General features: G+C 39.8%; 30 non-coding genes across 30 annotated transcripts; all 30 read left to right on the forward strand.

The window, feature by feature from the left end:
- Positions 1-64: 64 nt before the first annotated feature.
- TRNAA-UGC (transfer RNA alanine (anticodon UGC)) lies at positions 65-136 on the forward strand. The gene has a single exon. It is a non-coding gene; the product is annotated as a tRNA-Ala (tRNA).
- Positions 137-1011: 875 nt separating this feature from the next.
- On the forward strand, positions 1012-1083 carry TRNAA-CGC (transfer RNA alanine (anticodon CGC)). Its single transcript has one exon. It is a non-coding gene; the product is annotated as a tRNA-Ala (tRNA).
- Positions 1084-1436: 353 nt separating this feature from the next.
- Positions 1437-1508, forward strand: TRNAA-UGC (transfer RNA alanine (anticodon UGC)). Its single transcript has one exon. It is a non-coding gene; the product is annotated as a tRNA-Ala (tRNA).
- Positions 1509-2382: 874 nt separating this feature from the next.
- Positions 2383-2454, forward strand: TRNAA-CGC (transfer RNA alanine (anticodon CGC)). The gene has a single exon. It is a non-coding gene; the product is annotated as a tRNA-Ala (tRNA).
- A 353-nt stretch (positions 2455-2807) lies between these two features.
- TRNAA-UGC (transfer RNA alanine (anticodon UGC)) lies at positions 2808-2879 on the forward strand. The gene has a single exon. It is a non-coding gene; the product is annotated as a tRNA-Ala (tRNA).
- Positions 2880-3754: 875 nt separating this feature from the next.
- TRNAA-CGC (transfer RNA alanine (anticodon CGC)) lies at positions 3755-3826 on the forward strand. Its single transcript has one exon. It is a non-coding gene; the product is annotated as a tRNA-Ala (tRNA).
- Positions 3827-5126: 1300 nt separating this feature from the next.
- TRNAA-CGC (transfer RNA alanine (anticodon CGC)) lies at positions 5127-5198 on the forward strand. Its single transcript has one exon. It is a non-coding gene; the product is annotated as a tRNA-Ala (tRNA).
- A 353-nt stretch (positions 5199-5551) lies between these two features.
- On the forward strand, positions 5552-5623 carry TRNAA-UGC (transfer RNA alanine (anticodon UGC)). Its single transcript has one exon. It is a non-coding gene; the product is annotated as a tRNA-Ala (tRNA).
- Positions 5624-6496: 873 nt separating this feature from the next.
- On the forward strand, positions 6497-6568 carry TRNAA-CGC (transfer RNA alanine (anticodon CGC)). The gene has a single exon. It is a non-coding gene; the product is annotated as a tRNA-Ala (tRNA).
- Positions 6569-6921: 353 nt separating this feature from the next.
- On the forward strand, positions 6922-6993 carry TRNAA-UGC (transfer RNA alanine (anticodon UGC)). Its single transcript has one exon. It is a non-coding gene; the product is annotated as a tRNA-Ala (tRNA).
- Positions 6994-7867: 874 nt separating this feature from the next.
- On the forward strand, positions 7868-7939 carry TRNAA-CGC (transfer RNA alanine (anticodon CGC)). Its single transcript has one exon. It is a non-coding gene; the product is annotated as a tRNA-Ala (tRNA).
- A 353-nt stretch (positions 7940-8292) lies between these two features.
- On the forward strand, positions 8293-8364 carry TRNAA-UGC (transfer RNA alanine (anticodon UGC)). The gene has a single exon. It is a non-coding gene; the product is annotated as a tRNA-Ala (tRNA).
- Positions 8365-9239: 875 nt separating this feature from the next.
- Positions 9240-9311, forward strand: TRNAA-CGC (transfer RNA alanine (anticodon CGC)). Its single transcript has one exon. It is a non-coding gene; the product is annotated as a tRNA-Ala (tRNA).
- A 353-nt stretch (positions 9312-9664) lies between these two features.
- On the forward strand, positions 9665-9736 carry TRNAA-UGC (transfer RNA alanine (anticodon UGC)). The gene has a single exon. It is a non-coding gene; the product is annotated as a tRNA-Ala (tRNA).
- Positions 9737-10611: 875 nt separating this feature from the next.
- Positions 10612-10683, forward strand: TRNAA-UGC (transfer RNA alanine (anticodon UGC)). The gene has a single exon. It is a non-coding gene; the product is annotated as a tRNA-Ala (tRNA).
- Positions 10684-11983: 1300 nt separating this feature from the next.
- TRNAA-CGC (transfer RNA alanine (anticodon CGC)) lies at positions 11984-12055 on the forward strand. Its single transcript has one exon. It is a non-coding gene; the product is annotated as a tRNA-Ala (tRNA).
- A 353-nt stretch (positions 12056-12408) lies between these two features.
- Positions 12409-12480, forward strand: TRNAA-UGC (transfer RNA alanine (anticodon UGC)). Its single transcript has one exon. It is a non-coding gene; the product is annotated as a tRNA-Ala (tRNA).
- An 873-nt stretch (positions 12481-13353) lies between these two features.
- Positions 13354-13425, forward strand: TRNAA-CGC (transfer RNA alanine (anticodon CGC)). The gene has a single exon. It is a non-coding gene; the product is annotated as a tRNA-Ala (tRNA).
- A 353-nt stretch (positions 13426-13778) lies between these two features.
- On the forward strand, positions 13779-13850 carry TRNAA-UGC (transfer RNA alanine (anticodon UGC)). Its single transcript has one exon. It is a non-coding gene; the product is annotated as a tRNA-Ala (tRNA).
- Positions 13851-14724: 874 nt separating this feature from the next.
- Positions 14725-14796, forward strand: TRNAA-CGC (transfer RNA alanine (anticodon CGC)). The gene has a single exon. It is a non-coding gene; the product is annotated as a tRNA-Ala (tRNA).
- Positions 14797-15149: 353 nt separating this feature from the next.
- On the forward strand, positions 15150-15221 carry TRNAA-UGC (transfer RNA alanine (anticodon UGC)). Its single transcript has one exon. It is a non-coding gene; the product is annotated as a tRNA-Ala (tRNA).
- An 875-nt stretch (positions 15222-16096) lies between these two features.
- On the forward strand, positions 16097-16168 carry TRNAA-CGC (transfer RNA alanine (anticodon CGC)). Its single transcript has one exon. It is a non-coding gene; the product is annotated as a tRNA-Ala (tRNA).
- Positions 16169-16521: 353 nt separating this feature from the next.
- On the forward strand, positions 16522-16593 carry TRNAA-UGC (transfer RNA alanine (anticodon UGC)). Its single transcript has one exon. It is a non-coding gene; the product is annotated as a tRNA-Ala (tRNA).
- An 875-nt stretch (positions 16594-17468) lies between these two features.
- On the forward strand, positions 17469-17540 carry TRNAA-UGC (transfer RNA alanine (anticodon UGC)). Its single transcript has one exon. It is a non-coding gene; the product is annotated as a tRNA-Ala (tRNA).
- A 1300-nt stretch (positions 17541-18840) lies between these two features.
- TRNAA-CGC (transfer RNA alanine (anticodon CGC)) lies at positions 18841-18912 on the forward strand. Its single transcript has one exon. It is a non-coding gene; the product is annotated as a tRNA-Ala (tRNA).
- Positions 18913-19265: 353 nt separating this feature from the next.
- Positions 19266-19337, forward strand: TRNAA-UGC (transfer RNA alanine (anticodon UGC)). The gene has a single exon. It is a non-coding gene; the product is annotated as a tRNA-Ala (tRNA).
- Positions 19338-22452: 3115 nt separating this feature from the next.
- On the forward strand, positions 22453-22524 carry TRNAA-CGC (transfer RNA alanine (anticodon CGC)). The gene has a single exon. It is a non-coding gene; the product is annotated as a tRNA-Ala (tRNA).
- A 1300-nt stretch (positions 22525-23824) lies between these two features.
- On the forward strand, positions 23825-23896 carry TRNAA-CGC (transfer RNA alanine (anticodon CGC)). The gene has a single exon. It is a non-coding gene; the product is annotated as a tRNA-Ala (tRNA).
- Positions 23897-24249: 353 nt separating this feature from the next.
- TRNAA-UGC (transfer RNA alanine (anticodon UGC)) lies at positions 24250-24321 on the forward strand. The gene has a single exon. It is a non-coding gene; the product is annotated as a tRNA-Ala (tRNA).
- Positions 24322-25196: 875 nt separating this feature from the next.
- Positions 25197-25268, forward strand: TRNAA-UGC (transfer RNA alanine (anticodon UGC)). The gene has a single exon. It is a non-coding gene; the product is annotated as a tRNA-Ala (tRNA).
- Positions 25269-25520: the final 252 nt, after the last annotated feature.

A 25520-nucleotide genomic window follows, 5' to 3' on the forward strand; every position in this document is an offset into this window, starting at 1 on the left:
AGTAGTAGAACTTGAGTACTATGCAGAACAGCAATCGCTCGGTATCAATACACACCAACTCAAAGGGGATGTAGCTCAGTGGTAGAGCGCATGCTTTGCATGTATGAGGCCCCGGGTTCAATCCCCAGCATCTTCATGTTTTGCAAAATATAGATTCTTACTTATCTGTATGTAACCTCTTCAGAAGAGCCCAAGACCAACAAATGCATGAATGCACTCTACAGTAATGGGCAAGAATTAACACCAATTATGAAAAATAATTGATCATTCTATTAAATGTGATGTAGCTCAGTGGTAGATTATATTCTGTGGATACTGTGTTTCCTTATTTAACCAGCAGTTACCATATCATACCTACTGACATTCTCCAAACACTGGAGTCAAGTATATGGTAATTATGAAACAGAGTTTTAATTTCACTGGGAAATGTACTATAAAAGCAGTAGTTTCATAAAAGAACAAATCACACGATACAGCAAAACTAATTGATTAAGAAGGACAGACATCTTTAAACACATTGTGAACCTATGGAGGATGGATTTCGGCTTGAATGTCAAGTAATTAGTGATCAATCAATGCATGAAAAGATAAACACATATCAACTCTGTACAAAATACCTGGTGAAGCCTTAGTCAGCAATGCCCAGGAGGCAGTCATAGCCTGTATCCTATGTGCCCTTCTTCCAAGTTCTGACACTGCTGATAAAACAGAATGTAAGACTGTCCTCTACTTGGCAATACTTGATCAATATCCATGCCATTCATTACATAAGGTAGGGGATTCTGATGATAACCCAGACTCCGGTGAAGAAGTTTAACAGCAATTTAATGTGTGGAATGATCATCTACTTGCATCCTCATCAGCTGTGGAAACTATGGTGTCCTTGAACTCTGGCAAAGTGTAATGGTTTTTATTGCTTTGTACTCTGAGATGACCCTTAGAACACTAGAAAATAGTAGAACTTGAGTACAATGCAAAGCTGCAATCGAATGAGTACCACACTTTTTCACAGGGGATGTAGCTCAGTGGTAGAGCGCACGCTTCGCATGTATGAGGCCCTGGGTTCAATCCCCGGTATCTCCATGTTTTGCAAAATGTAGATTCTTTCTTAACTCTATGTAACCTCTCCAGATCAACAAATGCATTAAAATACTCTAGAGAAATTGGAAAAGTTTCAATCAAACTATGAAAAATTATTGACCAGTCTATAAAATGTGATGTTGCTCGGTGGTAGATTATATTCCCCAGAATCTGTGTTTCCTCATTGAAATAAAAGTTATCATATGATACCTACAGTATCCTTGAAATCTATACAGCAAGGTATAATTGTTATCTTTGCTCCGTGCTCTGAGTTTAACCTTAGAACAGTGGAAGTAGTAGAACTTGAGTACTATGCAGAACAGCAATCGCTCGGTATCAAAACGCACAAACTCAAAGGGGATGTAGCTCAGTGGTAGAGCGCATGCTTTGCATGTATGAGGCCCCGGGTTCAATCCCCAGCATCTCCATGTTTTGCAAAATATAGATTCTTACTTATCTGTATGTAACCTCTTCAGAAGAGCCCAAGACCAACAAATGCATGAATGCACTCTACAGTAATGGGCAAGAATTAACACCAATTATGAAAAATAATTGATCATTCTATTAAATGTGATGTAGCTCAGTGGTAGATTATATTCTGTGGATACTGTGTTTCCTTATTTAACCAGCAGTTACCATATCATACCTACTGACATTCTCCAAACACTGATGTCAAGTATATGGTAATTATGAAACAGAGTTTTAATTTCACTGGGAAATGAACTATAAAAGCAGTAGTTTCATAAAAGAACAAATCACACGATACAGCAAAACTAATTGATTAAGAAGGACAGACATCTTTAACACATTGTGAACCTATGGAGGATGGATTTGGGCTTGAATGTCAAGTAATTAGTGATCAATTAATGCATGAAAAGATAAACACATATCAACTCTGTACAAAATACCTGGTGAAGCCTTAGTCAGCAATGCCCAGGAGGCAGTCATAGCCTGTATCCTATGTGCCCTTCTTCCAAGTTCTGACACTGCTGATAAAACAGAATGTAAGACTGTCCTCTACTTGGCAATACGTGATCAATAGCCATGCCATTCATTACATAAGGTAGGGGATTCTGATGATAACCCAGACTCCGGTGAAGAAGTTTAACAGCAATTTAAAGTGTGGAATGATCATCTACTTGCATCCTCATCAGCTGTGGAAACTATGGTGTCCTTGAACTCTGGCAAAGTGTAATGGTTTTTATTGCTTTATACTCTGAGATGACCCTTAGAACACTAGAAAATAGTAGAACTTGAGTACAATGCAAAGCTGCAATCGAATGAGTACCACGTTTTTTCACAGGGGATGTAGCTCAGTGGTAGAGCGCACGCTTCGCATGTATGAGGCCCTGGGTTCAATCCCCGGTATCTCCATGTTTTGCAAAATGTAGATTCTTTCTTAACTCTATGTAACCTCTCCAGATCAACAAATGCATTAAAATACTCTAGAGAAATTGGAAAAGTTTCAATCAAACTATGAAAAATTATTGACCAGTCTATAAAATGTGATGTTGCTCAGTGGTAGATTATATTCCCCAGAATCTGTGTTTCCTCATTGAAATAAAAGTTATCATATGATACCTACAGTATCCTTGAAATCTATACAGCAAGGTATAATTGTTATCTTTGCTCCGTGCTCTGAGTTTAACCTTAGAACAGTGGAAGTAGTAGAACTTGAGTACTATGCAGAACAGCAATCGCTCGGTATCAAAACGCACAAACTCAAAGGGGATGTAGCTCAGTGGTAGAGCGCATGCTTTGCATGTATGAGGCCCTGGGTTCAATCCCCGGCATCTCCATGTTTTGCAAAATATAGATTCTTACTTATCTGTATGTAACCTCTTCAGAAGAGCCCAAGACCAACAAATGCATGAATGCACTCTACAGTAATGGGCAAGAATTAACACCAATTATGAAAAATAATTGATCATTCTATTAAATGTGATGTAGCTCAGTGGTAGATTATATTCTGTGGATACTGTGTTTCCTTATTTAACCAGCAGTTACCATATCATACCTACTGACATTCTCCAAACACTGATGTCAAGTATATGGTAATTATGAAACAGAGTTTTAATTTCACTGGGAAATGAACTATAAAAGCAGTAGTTTCATAAAAGAACAAATCACACGATACAGCAAAACTAATTGATTAAGAAGGACAGACATCTTTAAACACATTGTGAACCTATGGAGGATGGATTTGGGCTTGAATGTCAAGTAATTAGTGATCAATCAATGCATGAAAAGATAAACACATATCAACTCTGTACAAAATACCCAGTGAAGCCTTAGTCAGCAATGCCCAGGAGGCAGTCATAGCCTGTATCCTATGTGCCCTTCTTCCAAGTTCTAAAACTGCTGATAAAACAGAATGTAAGACTGTCCTCTACTTGGCAATACTTGATCAATATCCATGCCATTCATTACATAAGGTAGGGGATTCTGATGATAACCCAGACTCCGGTGAAGAAGTCTAACAGCAATTTAAAGTGTGGAATGATCATCTACTTGCATCCTCATCAGCTGTGGAAACTATGGTGTCCTTGAACTCTGGCAAAGTGTAATGGTTTTTATTGCTTTATACTCTGAGATGACCCTTAGAACACTAGAAAATAGTAGAACTTGAGTACAATGCAAAGCTGCAATCGAATGAGTACCACACTTTTTCACAGGGGTTGTAGCTCAGTGGTAGAGCGCATGCTTCGCATGTATGAGGCCCTGGGTTCAATCCCCGGCATCTCCATGTTTTGCAAAATGTAGATTCTTTCTTAACTCTATGTAACCTCTCCAGATCAACAAATGCATTAAAATACTCTAGAGAAATTGGAAAAGTTTCAATCAAACTATGAAAAATTATTGACCAGTCTATAAAATGTGATGTTGCTCAGTGGTAGATTATATTCCCCAGAATCTGTGTTTCCTCATTGAAATAAAAGTTATCATATGATACCTACAGTATCCTTGAAATCTATACAGCAAGGTATAATTGTTATCTTTGCTCCGTGCTCTGAGTTTAACCTTAGAACAGTGGAAGTAGTAGAACTTGAGTACTATGCAGAACAGCAATCGCTCGGTATCAATACACACCAACTCAAATGGGATGTAGCTCAGTGGTAGAGCGCATGCTTTGCACGTATGAGGCCACGGGTTCAATCCCCAGCATCTCCATGTTTTGCAAAATATAGATTCTTACTTATCTGTATGTAACCTTTTCAGAAGAGCCCAAGACCAACAAATGCATGAATGCACTCTACAGTAATGGGCAAGAATTAACACCAATTATGAAAAATAATTGATCATTCTATTAAATGTGATGTAGCTCAGTGGTAGATTATATTCTGTGGATACTGTGTTTCCTTATTTAACCAGCGGTTACCAAATCATACCTACTGACATTCTCCAAACACTGATGTCAAGTATATGGTAATTATGAAACAGAGTTTTAATTTCACTGGGAAATGAACTATAAAAGCAGTAGTTTCATAAAAGAACAAATCACACGATACAGCAAAACTAATTGATTAAGAAGGACAGACATCTTTAAACACATTGTGAACCTATGGAGGATGGATTTGGGCTTGAATGTCAAGTAATTAGTGATCAATCAATACATGAAAAGATAAACACATATCAACTCTGTACAAAATACCTGGTGAAGCCTTAGTCAGCAATGCCCAGGAGGCAGTCATTGCCTGTATCCTATGTGCCCTTCTTCCAAGTTCTGACACTGCTGATAAAACAGAATGAAAGACTGTCCTCTACTTGGCAATACTTGATCAATATCCATGCCATTCATTACATAAGGTAGGGGATTCTGATGATAACCCAGACTCCGGAGAAGAAGTTTAACAGCAATTTAAAGTGTGGAATGATCATCTACTTGCATCCTCATCAGCTGTGGAAACTATGGTGTCCTTGAACTCTGGCAAAGTGTAATGGTTTTTATTGCTTTATACTCTGAGATGACCCTTAGAACACTAGAAAATAGTAGAACTTGAGTACAATGCAAAGCTGCAATCGAATGAGTACCACACTTTTTCACAGGGGATGTAGCTCAGTGGTAGAGTGCATGCTTCGCATGTATGAGGCCCCGGGTTCAATCCCTGGCATCTCCATGTTTTGCAAAATGTAGATTCTTTCTTAACTCTATGTAACCTCTCCAGATCAACAAATGCATTAAAATACTCTAGAGAAATTGGAAAAGTTTCAATCAAACTATGAAAAAGTATTGACCAGTCTATAAAATGTGATGTTGCTCAGTGGTAGATTATATTCCCCAGAATCTGTGTTTCCTCATTGAAATAAAAGTTATCATATGATACCTACAGTATCCTTGAAATCTATACAGCAAGGTATAATTGTTATCTTTGCTCCGTGCTCTGAGTTTAACCTTAGAACAGTGGAAGTAGTAGAACTTGAGTACTATGCAGAACAGCAATCGTTCGGTATCAATACACACCAACTCAAAGGGGATGTAGCTCAGTGGTAGAGCGCATGCTTTGCATGTATGAGGCCCCGGGTTCAATCCCCAGCATCTCCATGTTTTGCAAAATATAGATTCTTACTTATCTGTATGTTACCTCTTCAGAAGAGCCCAAGACCAACAAATGCATGAATGCACTCTACAGTAATGGGCAAGAATTAACACCAATTATGAAAAATAATTGATCATTCTATTAAATGTGATGTAGCTCAGTGGTAGATTATATTCTGTGGATACTGTTTCCTTATTTAACCAGCAGTTACCATATCATACCTACTGACATTCTCCAAACACTGATGTCAAGTATATGGTAATTATGAAACAGAGTTTTAATTTCACTGGGAAATGAACTATAAAAGCAGTAGTTTAATAAAAGAACAAATCACACGATACAGCAAAACTAATTGATTAAGAAGGACAGACATCTTTAAACACATTGTGAACCTATGGAGGATGGATTTGGGCTTGAATGTCAAGTAATTAGTGATCAATCAATGCATGAAAAGATAAACACATATCAACTCTGTACAAAATACCTGGTGAAGCCTTAGTCAGCAATGCCCAGGAGGCAGTCATAGCCTGTATCCTATGTGCCCTTCTTCCAAGTTCTGACACTGCTGATAAAACAGAATGTAAGACTGTCCTCTACTTGGCAATACTTGATCAATATCCATGCCATTCATTACATAAGGTAGGGGATTCTGATGATAACCCAGACTCCGGTGAAGAAGTCTAACAGCAATTTAAAGTGTGGAATGATCATCTACTTGCATCCTCATCAGCTGTGGAAACTATGGTGTCCTTGAACTCTGGCAAAGTGTAATGGTTTTTATTGCTTTATACTCTGAGATGACCCTTAGAACACTAGAAAATAGTAGAACTTGAGTACAATGCAAAGCTGCAATCGAATGAGTACCACACTTTTTAACAGGGGATGTAGCTCAGTGGTAGAGCGCATGCTTCGCATGTATGAAGCCCCGGGTTCAATCTCTGGCATCTCCATGTTTTGCAAAATGTAGATTCTTTCTTAACTCTATGTAACCTCTCCAGATCAACAAATTCATTAAAATACTCTAGAGAAATTGGAAAAGTTTCAATCAAACTATGAAAAATTATTGACCAGTCTATAAAATGTGATGTTGCTCAGTGGTAGATTATATTCCCCAGAATCTGTGTTTCCTCATTGAAATAAAAGTTATCATATGATACCTACAGTATCCTTGAAATCTATACAGCAAGGTATAATTGTTATCTTTGCTCCGTGCTCTGAGTTTAACCTTAGAACAGTGGAAGTAGTAGAACTTGAGTACTATGCAGAACAGCAATCGCTCTGTATCAATACACACCAACTCAAAGCGGATGTAGCTCAGTGGTAGAGCGCATGCTTTGCATGTATGAGGCCCCGGGTTCAATCCCCAGCATCTCCATGTTTTGCACAATATAGATTCTTACTTATCTGTATGTAACCTCTTCAGAAGAGCCCAAGACCAACAAATGCATGAATGCACTCTACAGTAATGGGCAAGAATTAACACCAATTATGAAAAATAATTGATCATTCTATTAAATGTGATGTAGCTCAGTGGTAGATTATATTCTGTGGATACTGTGTTTCCTTATTTAACCAGCAGTTACCATATCATACCTACTGACATTCTCCAAACACTGATGTCAAGTATATGGTAATTATGAAACAGAGTTTTAATTTCACTGGGAAATGAACTATAAAAGCAGTAGTTTCATAAAAGAACAAATCACACGATACAGCAAAACTAATTGATTAAGAAGGACAGACATCTTTAAACACATTGTGAACCTATGGAGGATGGATTTGGGCTTGAATGTCAAGTAATTAGTGATCAATCAATGCATGAAAAGATAACACATATCAACTCTGTACAAAATACCTGGTGAAGCCTTAGTCAGCAATGCCCAGGAGGCAGTCATTGCCTGTATCCTATGTGCCCTTCTTCCAAGTTCTGACACTGCTGATAAAACAGAATGTAAGACTGTCCTCTCCTTGGCAATACTTGATCAATATCCATGCCATTCATTACATAAGGTAGGGGATTCTAATGATAACCCAGACTCCGGTGAAGAAGTCTAACAGCAATTTAAAGTGTGGAATGATCATCTACTTGCATCCTCATCAGCTGTGGAAACTATGGTGTCCTTGAACTCTGGCAAAGTGTAATGGTTTTTATTGCTTTATACTCTGAGATGACCCTTAGAACACTAGAAAATAGTAGAACTTGAGTACAATGCAAAGCTGAAATCGAATGAGTACCACACTTTTTCACAGGGGATGTAGCTCAGTGGTAGAGCGCATGCTTCGCATGTTTGAGGCCCCAGGTTCAATCCCCGGCATCTACATGTTTTGCAAAATGTAGATTCTTTCTTAACTCTATGTAACCTCTCCAGATCAACAAATGCATTAAAATACTCTAGAGAAATTGGAAAAGTTTCAATCAAACTATGAAAAATTATTGACCAGTCTATAAAATGTGATGTTGCTCAGTGGTAGATTATATTCCCCAGAATCTGTGTTTCCTCATTGAAATAAAAGTTATCATATGATACCTACAGTATCCTTTAAATCTATACAGCAAGGTATAATTGTTATCTTTGCTCCGTGCTCTGAGTTTAACCTTAGAACAGTGGAAGTAGTAGAACTTGAGTACTATGCAGAACGGCAATCGCTCGGTATCAAAGCACACCAACTCAAAGGGGATGTAGCTCAGTGGTAGAGCGCATGCTTTGCATGTATGAGGCCCCGGGTTCAATCCCCGGCATCTCCATGTTTTGCAAAATATAGATTCTTACTTATCTGTATGTAACCTCTTCAGAAGAGCCCAAGACCAACAAATGCATGAATGCACTCTACAGTAATGGGCAAGAATTAACACCAATTATGAAAAATAATTGATCATTCTATTAAATGTGATGTAGCTCAGTGGTAGATTATATTCTGTGGATACTGTGTTTCCTTATTTAACCAGCAGTTACCATATCATACCTACTGACATTCTCCAAACACTGATGTCAAGTATATGGTAATTATGAAACAGAGTTTTAATTTCACTGGGAAATGAACTATAAAAGCAGTAGTTTCATAAAAGAACAAATCACACGATACAGCAAAACTAATTGATTAAGAAGGACAGACATCTTTAAACACATTGTGAACCTATGGAGGATGGATTTGGGCTTGAATGTCAAGTAATTAGTGATCAATCAATGCATGAAAAGATAAACACATATCAACTCTGTACAAAATACCTGGTGAAGCCTTAGTCAGCAATGCCCAGGAGGCAGTCATAGCCTGTATCCTATGTGCCCTTCTTCCAAGTTCTGACACTGCTGATAAAACAGAATGTAAGACTGTCCTCTACTTGGCAATACTTGATCAATATCCATTCCATTCATTACATAAGGTAGGGGATTCTGATGATAACCCAGACTCCGGTGAAGAAGTCTAACAGCAATTTAAAGTGTGGAATGATCATCTACTTGCATCCTCATCAGCTGTGGAAACTATGGTGTCCTTGAACTCTGGCAAAGTGTAATGGTTTTTATTGCATTATACTCTGAGATGACCCTTAGAACACTAGAAAATAGTAGAACTTGAGTACAATGCAAAGCTGCAATCGAATGAGTACCACACTTATTCACAAGGGATGTAGCTCAGTGGTAGAGCGCATGCTTCGCATGTATGAGGCCCCGGGTTCAATCCCCGGCATCTCCATGTTTTGCAAAATGTAGATTCTTTCTTAACTCTATGTAACCTCTCCAGATCAACAAATGCATTAAAATACTCTAGAGAAATTGGAAAAGTTTCAATCAAACTATGAAAAATTATTGACCAGTCTATAAAATGTGATGTTGCTCAGTGGTAGATTATATTCCCCAGAATCTGTGTTTCCTCATTGAAATAAAAGTTATCATATGATACCTACAGTATCCTTGAAATCTATACAGCAAGGTATAATTGTTATCTTTGCTCCGTGCTCTGAGTTTAACCTTAGAACAGTGGAAGTAGTAGAACTTGAGTACTATGCAGAACAGCAATCGCTCGGTATCAATGCACACCATCTCAAAGGGGATGTAGCTCAGTGGTAGAGCGCATGCTTTGCATGTATGAGGCCCCGTGTTCAATCCCCAGCATCTCCATGTTTTGCAAAATATAGATTCTTACTTATCTGTATGTAACCTCTTCAGAAGAGCCCAAGACCAACAAATGCATGAATGCACTCTACAGTAATGGGCAAGAATTAACACCAATTATGAAAAATAATTGATCATTCTATTAAATGTGATGTAGCTCAGTGGTAGATTATATTCTGTGGATACTGTGTTTCCTTATTTAACCAGCAGTTACCATATCATACCTACTGACATTCTCCAAACACTGATGTCAAGTATATGGTAATTATGAAACAGAGTTTTAATTTCACTGGGAAATGAACTATAAAAGCAGTAGTTTCATAAAAGAACAAATCACACGATACAGCAAAACTAATTGATTAAGAAGGACAGACATCTTTAAACACATTGTGAACCTATGGAGGATGGATTTGGGCTTGAATGTCAAGTAATTAGTGATCAATCAATGCATGAAAAGATAAACACATATCAACTCTGTACAAAATACCTGGTGAAGCCTTAGTCAGCAATGCCCAGGAGGCAGTCATTGCCTGTATCCTATGTGCCCTCCTTCCAAGTTCTGACACTGCTGATAAAACAGAATGTAAGACTGTCCTCTACTTGGCAATACTTGATCAATATCCATTCCATTCATTACATAAGGTAGGGGATTCTGATGATAACCCAGACTCCGGTGAAGAAGTCTAACAGCAATTTAAAGTATGGAATGATCATCTACTTGCATCCTCATCAGCTGTGGAAACTATGGTGTCCTTGAACTCTGGCAAAGTGTAATGGTTTTTATTGCTTTATACTCTGAGATGACCCTTAGGACACTAGAAAATAGTAGAACTTGAGTACAATGCAAAGCTGCAATCGAATGAGTACCACACTTTTTCACAGGGGATGTAGCTCAGTGGTAGAGCGCATGCTTTGCATGTTTGAGGCCCCAGGTTCAATCCCCGGCATCTACAGGTTTTGCAAAATGTAGATTCTTTCTTAACTCTATGTAACCTCTCCAGATCAACAAATGCATTAAAATACTCTAGACAAATTGGAAAAGTTTCAATCAAACTATGAAAAATTATTGACCAGTCTATAAAATGTGATGTTGCTCAGTGGTAGATTATATTCCCCAGAATCTGTGTTTCCTCATTGAAATAAAAGTTATCATATGATACCTACAGTATCATTGAAATCTATACAGCAAGGTATAATTGTTATCTTTGCTCCGTGCTCTGAGTTTAACCTTAGAACAGTGGAAGTAGTAGAACTTGAGTACTATGCAGAACAGCAATCGCTCGGTATCAATACACACCAACTCAAATGGGATGTAGCTCAGTGGTAGAGCGCATGCTTTGCACGTATGAGGCCACGGGTTCAATCCCCAGCATCTCCATGTTTTGCAAAATATAGATTCTTACTTATCTGTATGTAACCTTTTCAGAAGAGCCCAAGACCAACAAATGCATGAATGCACTCTACAGTAATGGGCAAGAATTAACACCAATTATGAAAAATAATTGATCATTCTATTAAATGTGATGTAGCTCAGTGGTAGATTATATTCTGTGGATACTGTGTTTCCTTATTTAACCAGCGGTTACCAAATCATACCTACTGACATTCTCCAAACACTGATGTCAAGTATATGGTAATTATGAAACAGAGTTTTAATTTCACTGGGAAATGAACTATAAAAGCAGTAGTTTCATAAAAGAACAAATCACACGATACAGCAAAACTAATTGATTAAGAAGGACAGACATCTTTAAACACATTGTGAACCTATGGAGGATGGATTTGGGCTTGAATGTCAAGTAATTAGTGATCAATCAATGCATGAAAAGATAAACACATATCAACTCTGTACAAAATACCTGGTGAAGCCTTAGTCAGCAATGCCCAGGAGGCAGTCATTGCCTGTATCCTATGTGCCCTTCTTCCAAGTTCTGACACTGCTGATAAAACAGAATGAAAGACTGTCCTCTACTTGGCAATACTTGATCAATATCCATGCCATTCATTACATAAGGTAGGGGATTCTGATGATAACCCAGACTCCGGAGAAGAAGTTTAACAGCAATTTAAAGTGTGGAATGATCATCTACTTGCATCCTCATCAGCTGTGGAAACTATGGTGTCCTTGAACTCTGGCAAAGTGTAATGGTTTTTATTGCTTTATACTCTGAGATGACCCTTAGAACACTAGAAAATAGTAGAACTTGAGTACAATGCAAAGCTGCAATCGAATGAGTACCACACTTTTTCACAGGGGATGTAGCTCAGTGGTAGAGTGCATGCTTCGCATGTATGAGGCCCCAGGTTCAATCCCTGGCATCTCCATGTTTTGCAAAATGTAGATTCTTTCTTAACTCTATGTAACCTCTCCAGATCAACAAATGCATTAAAATACTCTAGAGAAATTGGAAAAGTTTCAATCAAACTATGAAAAAGTATTGACCAGTCTATAAAATGTGATGTTGCTCAGTGGTAGATTATATTCCCCAGAATCTGTGTTTCCTCATTGAAATAAAAGTTATCATATGATACCTACAGTATCCTTGAAATCTATACAGCAAGGTATAATTGTTATCTTTGCTCCGTGCTCTGAGTTTAACCTTAGAACAGTGGAAGTAGTAGAACTTGAGTACTATGCAGAACAGCAATCGCTCGGTATCAATACACATCAACTCAAAGGGGATGTAGCTCAGTGGTAGAGCGCATGCTTTGCATGTATGAGGCCCCGGGTTCAATCCCCAGCATCTCCATGTTTTGCAAAATATAGATTCTTACTTATCTGTATGTAACCTCTTCAGAAGAGCCCAAGACCAACAAATGCATGAATGCACTCTACAGTAATGGGCAAGAATTAACACCAATTATGAAAAATAATTGATCATTCTATTAAATGTGATGTAGCTCAGTGGTAGATTATATTCTGTGGATACTGTTTCCTTATTTAACCAGCAGTTACCATATCATACCTACTGACATTCTCCAAACACTGATGTCAAGTATATGGTAATTATGAAACAGAGTTTTAATTTCACTGGGAAATGAACTATAAAAGCAGTAGTTTAATAAAAGAACAAATCACACGATACAGCAAAACTAATTGATTAAGAAGGACAGACATCTTTAAACACATTGTGAACCTATGGAGGATGGATTTGGGCTTGAATGTCAAGTAATTAGTGATCAATCAATGCATGAAAAGATAAACACATATCAACTCTGTACAAAATACCTGGTGAAGCCTTAGTCAGCAATGCCCAGGAGGCAGTCATAGCCTGTATCCTATGTGCCCTTCTTCCAAGTTCTGACACTGCTGATAAAACAGAATGTAAGACTGTCCTCTACTTGGCAATACTTGATCAATATCCATGCCATTCATTACATAAGGTAGGGGATTCTGATGATAACCCAGACTCCGGTGAAGAAGTCTAACAGCAATTTAAAGTGTGGAATGATCATCTACTTGCATTCTCATCAGCTGTGGAAACTATGGTGTCCTTGAACTCTGGCAAAGTGTAATGGTTTTTATTGCTTTATACTCTGAGATGACCCTTAGAACACTAGAAAATAGTAGAACTTGAGTACAATGCAAAGCTGCAATCGAATGAGTACCACACTTTTTAACAGGGGATGTAGCTCAGTGGTAGAGCGCATGCTTCGCATGTATGAAGCCCCGGGTTCAATCTCTGGCATCTCCATGTTTTGCAAAATGTAGATTCTTTCTTAACTCTATGTAACCTCTCCAGATCAACAAATTCATTAAAATACTCTAGAGAAATTGGAAAAGTTTCAATCAAACTATGAAAAATTATTGACCAGTCTATAAAATGTGATGTTGCTCAGTGGTAGATTATATTCCCCAGAATCTGTGTTTCCTCATTGAAATAAAAGTTATCATATGATACCTACAGTATCCTTGAAATCTATACAGCAAGGTATAATTGTTATCTTTGCTCCGTGCTCTGAGTTTAACCTTAGAACAGTGGAAGTAGTAGAACTTGAGTACTATGCAGAACAGCAATCGCTCTGTATCAATACACACCAACTCAAAGCGGATGTAGCTCAGTGGTAGAGCGCATGCTTTGCATGTATGAGGCCCCGGGTTCAATCCCCAGCATCTCCATGTTTTGCACAATATAGATTCTTACTTATCTGTATGTAACCTCTTCAGAAGAGCCCAAGACCATCAAATGCATGAATGCACTCTACAGTAATGGGCAAGAATTAACACCAATTATGAAAAATAATTGATCATTCTATTAAATGTGATGTAGCTCAGTGGTAGATTATATTCTGTGGATACTGTGTTTCCTTATTTAACCAGCAGTTACCATATCATACCTACTGACATTCTCCAAACACTGATGTCAAGTATATGGTAATTATGAAACAGAGTTTTAATTTCACTGGGAAATGAACTATAAAAGCAGTAGTTTCATAAAAGAACAAATCACACGATACAGCAAAACTAATTGATTAAGATGGACAGACATCTTTAAACACATTGTGAACCTATGGAGGATGGATTTGGGCTTGAATGTCAAGTAATTAGTGATCAATCAATGCATGAAAAGATAACACATATCAACTCTGTACAAAATACCTGGTGAAGCCTTAGTCAGCAATGCCCAGGAGGCAGTCATTGCCTGTATCCTATGTGCCCTTCTTCCAAGTTCTGACACTGCTGATAAAACAGAATGTAAGACTGTCCTCTCCTTGGCAATACTTGATCAATATCCATGCCATTCATTACATAAGGTAGGGGATTCTGATGATAACCCAGACTCCGGTGAAGAAGTCTAACAGCAATTTAAAGTGTGGAATGATCATCTACTTGCATCCTCATCAGCTGTGGAAACTATGGTGTCCTTGAACTCTGGCAAAGTGTAATGGTTTTTATTGCTTTATACTCTGAGATGACCCTTAGAACACTAGAAAATAGTAGAACTTGAGTACAATGCAAAGCTGAAATCGAATGAGTACCACACTTTTTCACAGGGGATGTAGCTCAGTGGTAGAGCGCATGCTTCGCATGTTTGAGGCCCCAGGTTCAATCCCCGGCATCTACATGTTTTGCAAAATGTAGATTCTTTCTTAACTCTATGTAACCTCTCCAGATCAACAAATGCATTAAAATACTCTAGAGAAATTGGAAAAGTTTCAATCAAACTATGAAAAATTATTGACCAGTCTATAAAATGTGATGTTGCTCAGTGGTAGATTATATTCCCCAGAATCTGTGTTTCCTCATTGAAATAAAAGTTATCATATGATACCTACAGTATCCTTGAAATCTATACAGCAAGGTATAATTGTTATCTTTGCTCCGTGCTCTGAGTTTAACCTTAGAACAGTGGAAGTAGTAGAACTTGAGTACTATGCAGAACGGCAATCGCTCGGTATCAAAGCACACCAACTCAAAGGGGATGTAGCTCAGTGGTAGAGCGCATGCTTTGCATGTATGAGGCCCCGGGTTCAATCCCCGGCATCTCCATGTTTTGCAAAATATAGATTCTTACTTATCTGTATGTAACCTCTTCAGAAGAGCCCAAGACCAACAAATGCATGAATGCACTCTACAGTAATGGGCAAGAATTAACACCAATTATGAAAAATAATTGATCATTCTATTAAATGTGATGTAGCTCAGTGGTAGATTATATTCTGTGGATACTGTGTTTCCTTATTTAACCAGCAGTTACCATATCATACCTACTGACATTCTCCAAACACTGATGTCAAGTATATGGTAATTATGAAACAGAGTTTTAATTTCACTGGGAAATGAACTATAAAAGCAGTAGTTTCATAAAAGAACAAATCACACGATACAGCAAAACTAATTGATTAAGAAGGACAGACATCTTTAAACACATTGTGAACCTATGGAGGATGGATTTGGGCTTGAATGTCAAGTAATTAGTGATCAATCAATGCATGAAAAGATAAACACATATCAACTCTGTACAAAATACCTGGTGAAGCCTTAGTCAGCAATGCCCAGGAGGCAGTCATAGCCTGTATCCTATGTGCCCTTCTTCCAAGTTCTGACACTGCTGATAAAACAGAATGTAAGACTGTCCTCTACTTGGCAATACTTGATCAATATCCATTCCATTCATTACATAAGGTAGGGGATTCTGATGATAACCCAGACTCCGGTGAAGAAGTCTAACAGCAATTTAAAGTGTGGAATGATCATCTACTTGCATCCTCATCAGCTGTGGAAACTATGGTGTCCTTGAACTCTGGCAAAGTGTAATGGTTTTTATTGCATTATACTCTGAGATGACCCTTAGAACACTAGAAAATAGTAGAACTTGAGTACAATGCAAAGCTGCAATCGAATGAGTACCACACTTATTCACAAGGGATGTAGCTCAGTGGTAGAGCGCATGCTTCGCATGTATGAGGCCCCGAATTCAATCCCCGGCATCTCCATGTTTTGCAAAATGTAGATTCTTTCTTAACTCTATGTAACCTCTCCAGATCAACAAATGCATTAAAATACTCTAGAGAAATTGGAAAAGTTTCAATCAAACTATGAAAAATGATTGACCAGTCTATAAAATGTGATGTTGCTCAGTGGTAGATTATATTCCCCAGAATCTGTGTTTCCTCATTGAAATAAAAGTTATCATATGATACCTACAGTATCCTTGAAATCTATACAGCAAGGTATAATTGTTATCTTTGCTCCGTGCTCTGAGTTTAACCTTAGAACAGTGGAAGTAGTAGAACTTGAGTACTATGCAGAACAGCAATCGCTCGGTATCAATGCATACCATCTCAAAGGGGATGTAGCTCAGTGGTAGAGCGCATGCTTTGCATGTATGAGGCCCCGTGTTCAATCCCCAGCATCTCCACGTTTTGCAAAATATAGATTCTTACTTATCTGTATGTAACCTCTTCAGAAGAGCCCAAGACCAACAAATGCATGAATGCACTCTACAGTAATGGGCAAGAATTAACACCAATTATGAAAAATAATTGATCATTCTATTAAATGTGATGTAGCTCAGTGGTAGATTATATTCTGTGGATACTGTGTTTCCTTATTTAACCAGCAGTTACCATATCATTCCTACTGACATTCTCCAAACACTGATGTCAAGTATATGGTAATTATGAAACAGAGTTTTAATTTCACTGGGAAATGAACTATAAAAGCAGTAGTTTCATAAAAGAACAAATCACACGATACAGCAAAACTAATTGATTAAGAAGGACAGACATCTTTAAACACATTGTGAACCTATGGAGGATGGATTTGGGCTTGAATGTCAAGTAATTAGTGATCAATCAATGCATGAAAAGATAAACACATATCAACTCTGTACAAAATACCTGGTGAAGCCTTAGTCAGCAATGCCCAGGAGGCAGTCATTGCCTGTATCCTATGTGCCCTTCTTCCAAGTTCTGACACTGCTGATAAAACAGAATGTAAGACTGTCCTCTACTTGGCAATACTTGATCAATATCCATGCCATTCATTACATAAGGTAGGGGATTCTGATGATAACCCAGACTCCGGTGAAGAAGTCTAACAGCAATTTAAAGTATGGAATGATCATCTACTTGCATCCTCATCAGCTGTGGAAACTATGGTGTCCTTGAACTCTGGCAAAGTGTAATGGTTTTTATTGCTTTATACTCTGAGATGACCCTTAGAACACTAGAAAATAGTAGAACTTGAGTACAATGCAAAGCTGCAATCGAATGAGTACCACACTTTTTCACAGGGGATGTAGCTCAGTGGTAGAGCGCATGCTTTGCATGTTTGAGGCCCCAGGTTCAATCCCCGGCATCTACAGGTTTTGCAAAATGTAGATTCTTTCTTAACTCTATGTAACCTCTCCAGATCAACAAATGCATTAAAATACTCTAGACAAATTGGAAAAGTTTCAATCAAACTATGAAAAATTATTGACCAGTCTATAAAATGTGATGTTGCTCAGTGGTAGATTATATTCCCCAGAATCTGTGTTTCCTCATTGAAATAAAAGTTATCATATGATACCTACAGTATCATTGAAATCTATACAGCAAGGTATAATTGTTATCTTTGCTCCGTGCTCTGAGTTTAACCTTAGAACAGTGGAAGTAGTAGAACTTGAGTACTATGCAGAACAGCAATCGCTCGGTATCAATGCACACCATCTCAAAGGGGATGTAGCTCAGTGGTAGAACGCATGCTTTGCATGTATGAGGCCCCGTGTTCAATCCCCAGCATCTCCATGTTTTGCAAAATATAGATTCTTACTTATCTGTATGTAACCTCTTCAGAAGAGCCCAAGACCAACAAATGCATGAATGCACTCTACAGTAATGGGCAAGAATTAACACCAATTATGAAAAATAATTGATCATTCTATTAAATGTGATGTAGCTCAGTGGTAGATTATATTCTGTGGATACTGTGTTTCCTTATTTAACCAGCAGTTACCATATCATACCTACTGACATTCTCCAAACACTGATGTCAAGTATATGGTAATTATGAAACAGAGTTTTAATTTCACTGGGAAATGAACTATAAAAGCAGTAGTTTCATAAAAGAACAAATCACACGATACTGCAAAACTAATTGATTAAGAAGGACAGACATCTTTAAACACATTGTGAACCTATGGAGGATGGATTTGGGCTTGAATGTCTAGTAATTAGTGATCAATCAATGCATGAAAAGATAAACACATATCAACTCTGTACAAAATACCTGGTGAAGCCTTAGTCAGCAATGCCCAGGAGGCAGTCATAGCCTGTATCCTATGTGCCCTTCTTCCAAGTTCTGACACTGCTGATAAAACAGAATGTAAGACTGTCCTCTACTTGGCAATACTTGATCAATATCCATGCCATTCATTACATAAGGTAGGGGATTCTGATGATAACCCAGACTCCGGTGAAGAAGTCTAACAGCAATTTAAAGTGTGGAATTATCATCTACTTGCATCCTCATCAGCTGTGGAAACTATGGTGTCCTTGAACTCTGGCAAAGTGTAATGGTTTTTATTGCTTTATACTCTGAGATGACCCTTAGAACACTAGAAAATAGTAGAACTTGAGTACAATGCAAAGCTGCAATCGAATGAGTACCACATATTTTCACAGGGGATGTAGCTCAGTGGTAGAGCGCATGCTTCGCATGTATGAGGCCCCGGGTTCAATCCCTGGCATCTCCATGTTTTGCAAAATGTAGATTCTTTCTTAACTCTATGTAAACTCTCCAGATCAACAAATGCATTAAAATACTCTAGAGAAATTGGAAAAGTTTCAATCAAACTATGAAAAATTATTGACCAGTCTATAAAATGTGATGTTGCTCAGTGGTAGATTATATTCCCCAGAATCTGTGTTTCCTCATTGAAATAAAAGTTATCATATGATACCTACAGTATCCTTGAAATCTATACAGCAAGGTATAATTGTTATCTTTGCTCCGTGCTCTGAGTTTAACCTTAGAACAGTGGAAGTAGTAGAACTTGAGTACTATGCAGAACAGCAATCGCTCTGTATCAATACACACCAACTCAAAGGGGATGTAGCTCAGTTGTAGAGCGCATGCTTTGCATGTATGAAGCCCCGGGTTCAATCCCCAGCATCTCCATGTTTTGCAAAATATAGATTCTTACTTATCTGTATGTAACCTCTTCAGAAGAGCCCAAGACCAACAAATGCATGAATGCACTCTACAGTAATGGGCAAGAATTAACACCAATTATGAAAAACTAGGTGCTTCATCGCGCCCTATGGGCGCTCTTCACACCGTCGCAAGGGGCTACGCCCCCTTAACCCTTGCATGCCTTTCTGGGGTTTAATATTTGTATTATATGGAGTATTACCTGCATTCCTTTGTTAGTGGTTAAATATTGCACAATGAAAGGGCGTGCGATGGTGAAGGAGGCGCAGCCCCTTGCGACGGCGTGAACAGCACCTGCAGGGCACGATGTACAGAATGTAGCGGGTGCGGGGGGGACTGCGGATGGTGTCTTTAGATGCTGCGGGTGGAGGGGAGGCAGAAGTGGGGGTGGGGCCCGGATGGGGAAGGTTCGGGAGGTGCTGCGCGTGGGGGAGGGGCAGAGGAGTGGGGGATGCAGATGGGGGAGGGGTCCGGGGCCAGTATAGGGTTCACAGGGCAAGCACAGGGGTGACAGGGCCAGGATAGGGGTAACAGGGCCAGCATAAGGGTGACAGGGCCAGGATAAGGGTGAAAGGGCCAGAATAAGGGTGGCAGGGCAAGGCCAGGGACATGACAGAGCACAGGGCATGGGAGAGATTGGTATTAGGGACAAAACAGTGGTGACAGACAGATGTGTCTTACCGGAGTCACTGCTGCTGGCTGCTGCTGTTCCATTCCAACCTGTTGGGATCTGCTGCTGCTGGAGACTTGGCATGGCTGACTCTCTCAGGCTGGAGTCCTGCTTTCTCTGCCAGTCCGCATCCCTCCCCCCCCTCCTCAGTCACACACCGCAGACCTCGCGCAGCTGCCGGGCACTGTGGTAAGGTGAGACTGGAAATGACTGGTTAGCCCCCAGGAGATGCTGCGGCTGGAGGGAGGAGGGGGTCATAGCATGCACGTGGCGCGGACCTCACGGCTTCCGGGCACTGTGGTAAGGGGAGACTGGGAGTGACTGGTTAGCTCCCAGGAGACGCTGCGGCTGGAGGGAGGAGTGGGTCAGAGCCTGCAAGCAGCTCGGATTTCTGCAGCGCTACCCGCCAGCTAAAGTGTGTGAATGAGCTGGGCGCACTCCACTGCGGGTGGCAGCGCTGCAGCTAGCGGTGGGGTTGCCGGGGCTGGAGATAACAGAGGCAGTATGGAACCTGCACAGCGGCAGGTGCCTCACTAAACTGCAGCTAAGAAGCGTTGAGTGTGTCAGAAAGTGACGCTCCTCCGCACCAGAGAGACCCTGCTGAGTATGCCGATGTGGGGGGTCAAGCACACAGTGAGCCGGTGCCCGTCTGTCTGTATGACATACCCCTCACACACCCCCATACCTCCCAAATGTCCCGATTTTCGCGGGACAGTCCCATTTTTTGGGGTCTGTCCCGCTGTCCCACCCGCGGGTCGCAGTGTCCTGCGGTGGGGGGGGCAGTTGGAAAGCTCCTGTACTCGCTGTTCTGCTTAGCAGAGCAGCGGTGAATAGTGGAGACAGAGGGAGAGGGGGCATCAGGGGGTACGGATTAATGGGGGGGTTCCAGCAGCAGAGCCGGATTAAGGGGGGGGGGGGGCGGGGGATACGTACCGTTAGCCCCACAGTTTTAGAGTGCCCCCCCCGGCTGGAGTAGCTCTGTCCCAGCTCAGAAGCTCCCGCCCCCCGTCCTGCCAGCAACAGTGGCAGCATTGTGCTACAGTCAGCACACGCTGCTGCATATTGGCAGGTCTGTGGTGTTGCAGGGAGGCAGCAGTCTCCCTGCTTTCTTCTCCCTGTGCGGGTGTGTAGGGGGGAGCGACCACCTCCTCTGGATTTAGCCCTAGCTGAGGGGCCAAAATCCCATAAAATAAATAAAAACAAAAATCGGAATTTGCATAAGGGGGCGTGGCCGCGCGGTCCGCGATTAGGCCACGCCCCCAACCCCCAGCAGGCACAGCAATGAGATTGGGATCCCCTTTCTCAAGTGCCCTGGGCCCCCCAGACTCATAATCAGCCCCTGGGGGCATGCCAGCAGCTCACAGAGCGCTGGGCATGCCCCCTCACTGACGAAAACGGGGACCCTCCCGTGAAGCCACGCCCCCTTTTCGCCGAGTGTTTCCCTCCTTCTGCCTGGAGAAAGCTCCTGCAGAAAGCTGGGAGGTATGCAGCCCTGTCTGTGACATGCCCAATGTCCATGCTATCTGCTTCTGCTCCTAGTCTCCTGTAGATTTGGCCAGATCTCTGTGACTCATTTGAATAACTCCGCCCACTGTTGTGACTCCGCCCAGCGTTAGCAAATGAATCACAAGGTCACAGAATAGGGCTATTATATAGGAGATAATTGATCATTCTATTAAATGTGATGTAGCTCAGTGGTAGATTATATTCTGTGGATACTGGTTCCTTATTTAACCAGCAGTTACCATATCATACCTACTGACATTCTCCAAACACTGATTTCAAGTATATGGTAATTATGAAACAGAGTTTTAATTTCACTGGGAAATGAACTATAAAAGCAGTAGTTTCATAAAAGAACAAATCACACGATACAGCAAAACTAATTGATTAAGAAGGACAGACATCTTTAAACACATTGTGAACCTATGGAGGATGGATTTGGGCTTGAATGTCAAGTAATTAGTGATCAATCAATGCATGAAAAGATAAACACATATCAACTCTGTACAAAAAACCTGGTGAAGCCTTAGTCAGCAATGCCCAGGAGGCAGTCATAGCCTGTATCCTATGTGCCCTTCTTCCAAGTTCTGACACTGCTGATAAAACAGAATGTAAGACTGTCCTCTACTTGGCAATACTTGATCAATATCCATGCCATTCATTACATAAGGTAGGGGATTCTGATGATAACCCAGACTCCGGTGAAGAAGTCTAACAGCAATTTAAAGTGTGGAATGATCATCTACTTGCATCCTCATCAGCTGTGGAAACTATGGTGTCCTTGAACTCTGGCAAAGTGTAATGGTTTTTATTGCTTTATACTCTGAGATGACCCTTAGAACACTAGAAAATAGTAGAACTTGAGTACAATGCAAAGCTGCAATCGAATGAGTACCACATTTTTTCACAGGGGATGTAGCTCAGTGGTAGAGCGCATGCTTCGCATGTATGAGGCCCCGGGTTCAATCCCTGGCATCTCCATGTTTTGCAAAATGTAGATTCTTTCTTAACTCTATGTAACCTCTCCAGATCAACAAATTCATTAAAATACTCTAGAGAAATTGGAAAAGTTTCAATCAAACTATGAAAAATTATTGACCAGTCTATAAAACGTGATGTTGCTCAGTGGTAGATTATATTCCCCAGAATCTGTGTTTCCTCATTGAAATAAAAGTTATCATATGATACCTACAGTATCCTTGAAATCTATACAGCAAGGTATAATTGTTATCTTTGCTCCGTGCTCTGAGTTTAACCTTAGAACAGTGGAAGTAGTAGAACTTGAGTACTATGCAGAACAGCAATCGCTCGGTATCAATGCACACCATCTCAAAGGGGATGTAGCTAAGTGGTAGAGCGCATGCTTTGCATGTATGAGGCCCCGTGTTCAATCCCCAGCATCTCCATGTTTTGCAAAATATAGATTCTTACTTATCTGTATGTAACCTCTTCAGAAGTGCCCAAGACCAACAAATGCATGAATGCACTCTACAGTAATGGGCAAGAATTAACACCAATTATGAAAAATAATTGATCATTCTATTAAATGTGATGTAGCTCAGTGGTAGATTATATTCTGTGGATACTGTGTTTCCTTATTTAACCAGCAGTTACCATATCATACCTACTGACATTCTCCAAACACTGATGTCAAGTATATGGTAATTATGAAACAGAGTTTTAATTTCACTGGGAAATGAACTATAAAAGCAGTAGTTTCATAAAAGAACAAATCACACGATACAGCAAAACTAATTGATTAAGAAGGACAGACATCTTTAAACACATTGTGAACCTATGGAGGATGGATTTGGGCTTGAATGTCAAGTAATTAGTGATCAATCAATGCATGAAAAGATAAACACATATCAACTCTGTACAAAATACCTGGTGAAGCCTTAGTCAGCAATGCCCAGGAGACAGTCATTGCCTGTATCCTATGTGCCCTTCTTCCAAGTTCTGACACTGCTGATAAAACAGAATGTAAGACTGTCCTCTACTTGGCAATACTTGATCAATATCCATGCCATTCATTACATAAGGTAGGGGATTCTGATGATAACCCAGACTCCGGTGAAGAAGTCTAACAGCAATTTAAAGTGTGGAATGATCATCTACTTGCATCCTCATCAGCTGTGGAAACTATGGTGTCCTTGAACTCTGGCAAAGTGTAATGGTTTTTATTGCTTTATACTCTGAGATGACCCTTAGAACACTAGAAAATAGTAGAACTTGAGTACAATGCAAAGCTGCAATCGAATGAGTACCACACTTTCTCACAGGGGATGTAGCTCAGTGGTAGAGCGCATGCTTCGCATGTATGAGGCCCCAGGTTCAATCCCCGGCATCTACATGTTTTGCAAAATGTAGATTCTTTCTTAACTCTATGTAACCTCTCCAGATCAACAAATGCATTAAAATACTCTAGAGAAATTGGAAAAGTTTCAATCAAACTATGAAAAATTATTGACCAGTCTATAAAATGTGATGTTGCTCAGTGGTAGATTATATTCCCCAGAATCTGTGTTTCCTCATTGAAATAAAAGTTATCATATGATACCTACAGTATCCTTGAAATCTATACAGCAAGGTATAATTGTTATCTTTGCTCCGTGCTCTGAGTTTAACCTTAGAACAATGGAAGTAGTAGAACTTGAGTACTATGCAGAACGGCAATCGCTCGGTATCAAAGCACACCAACTCAAAGGGGATGTAGCTCAGTGGTAGAGCGCATACTTTGCATGTATGAGGCCCCGTGTTCAATCCCTGGCATCTCCATGTTTTGCAAAATATAGATTCTTACTTATCTGTATGTAACCTCTTCAGAAGAGCCCAAGACCAACAAATGCATGAATGCACTCTACAGTAATGGGCAAGAATTAACACCAATTATGAAAAATAATTGATCATTCTATTAAATGTGATGTAGCTCAGTGGTAGATTATATTCTGTGGATACTGTGTTTCCTTATTTAACCAGCAGTTACCATATCATACCTACTGACATTCTCCAAACACTGATGTCAAGTATATGGTAATTATGAAACAGAGTTTTAATTTCACTGGGAAATGAACTATAAAAGCAGTAGTTTCATAAAAGAACAAATCACACGATACAGCAAAACTAATTGATTAAGAAGGACAGACATCTTTAAACACATTGTGAACCTATGGAGAATGGATTTGGGCTTGAATGTCAAGTAATTAGTGATCAATCAATGCACGAAAAGATAAACACATATCAACTCTGTACAAAATACCTGGTGAAGCCTTAGTCAGCAATGCCCAGGAGGCAGTCATAGCCTGTATCCTATGTGCCCTTCTTCCAAGTTCTGACACTGCTGATAAAACAGAATGTAAGACTGTCCTCTACTTGGCAATACTTGATCAATATCCATGCCATTCATTACATAAGGTAGGGGATTCTGATGATAACCCAGACTCCGGTGAAGAAGTCTAACAGCAATTTAAAGTGTGGAATGATCATCTACTTGCATCCTCATCAGCTGTGGAAACTATGGTGTCCTTGAACTCTGGCAAAGTGTAATGGTTTTTATTGCTTTATACTCTGAGATGACCCTTAGAACACTAGAAAATAGTAGAACTTGAGTACAATGCAAAGCTGCAATCGAATGAGTACCACACTTTTTCACAAGGGATGTAGCTCAGTGGTAGAGCGCATGCTTTGCATGTATGAGGCCCTGGGTTCAATCCCCGGCATCTCCATGTTTTGCAAAATGTAGATTCTTTCTTAACTCTATGTAACCTCTCCAGATCAACAAATGCATTAAAATACTCTAGAGAAATTGGAAAAGTTTCAATCAAACTATGAAAAATTATTGACCAGTCTATAAAATGTGATGTTGCTCAGTGGTAGATTATATTCCCCAGAATCTCTGTTTCCTCATTGAAATAAAAGTTATCATATGATACCTACAGTATCCTTGAAATCTATACAGCAAGGTATAATTGTTATCT

This window comes from Pseudophryne corroboree, chromosome 4, assembly GCF_028390025.1.
Source record: "Pseudophryne corroboree isolate aPseCor3 chromosome 4, aPseCor3.hap2, whole genome shotgun sequence".
NCBI classification, from domain to species: Eukaryota; Metazoa; Chordata; class Amphibia; order Anura; family Myobatrachidae; genus Pseudophryne; species Pseudophryne corroboree.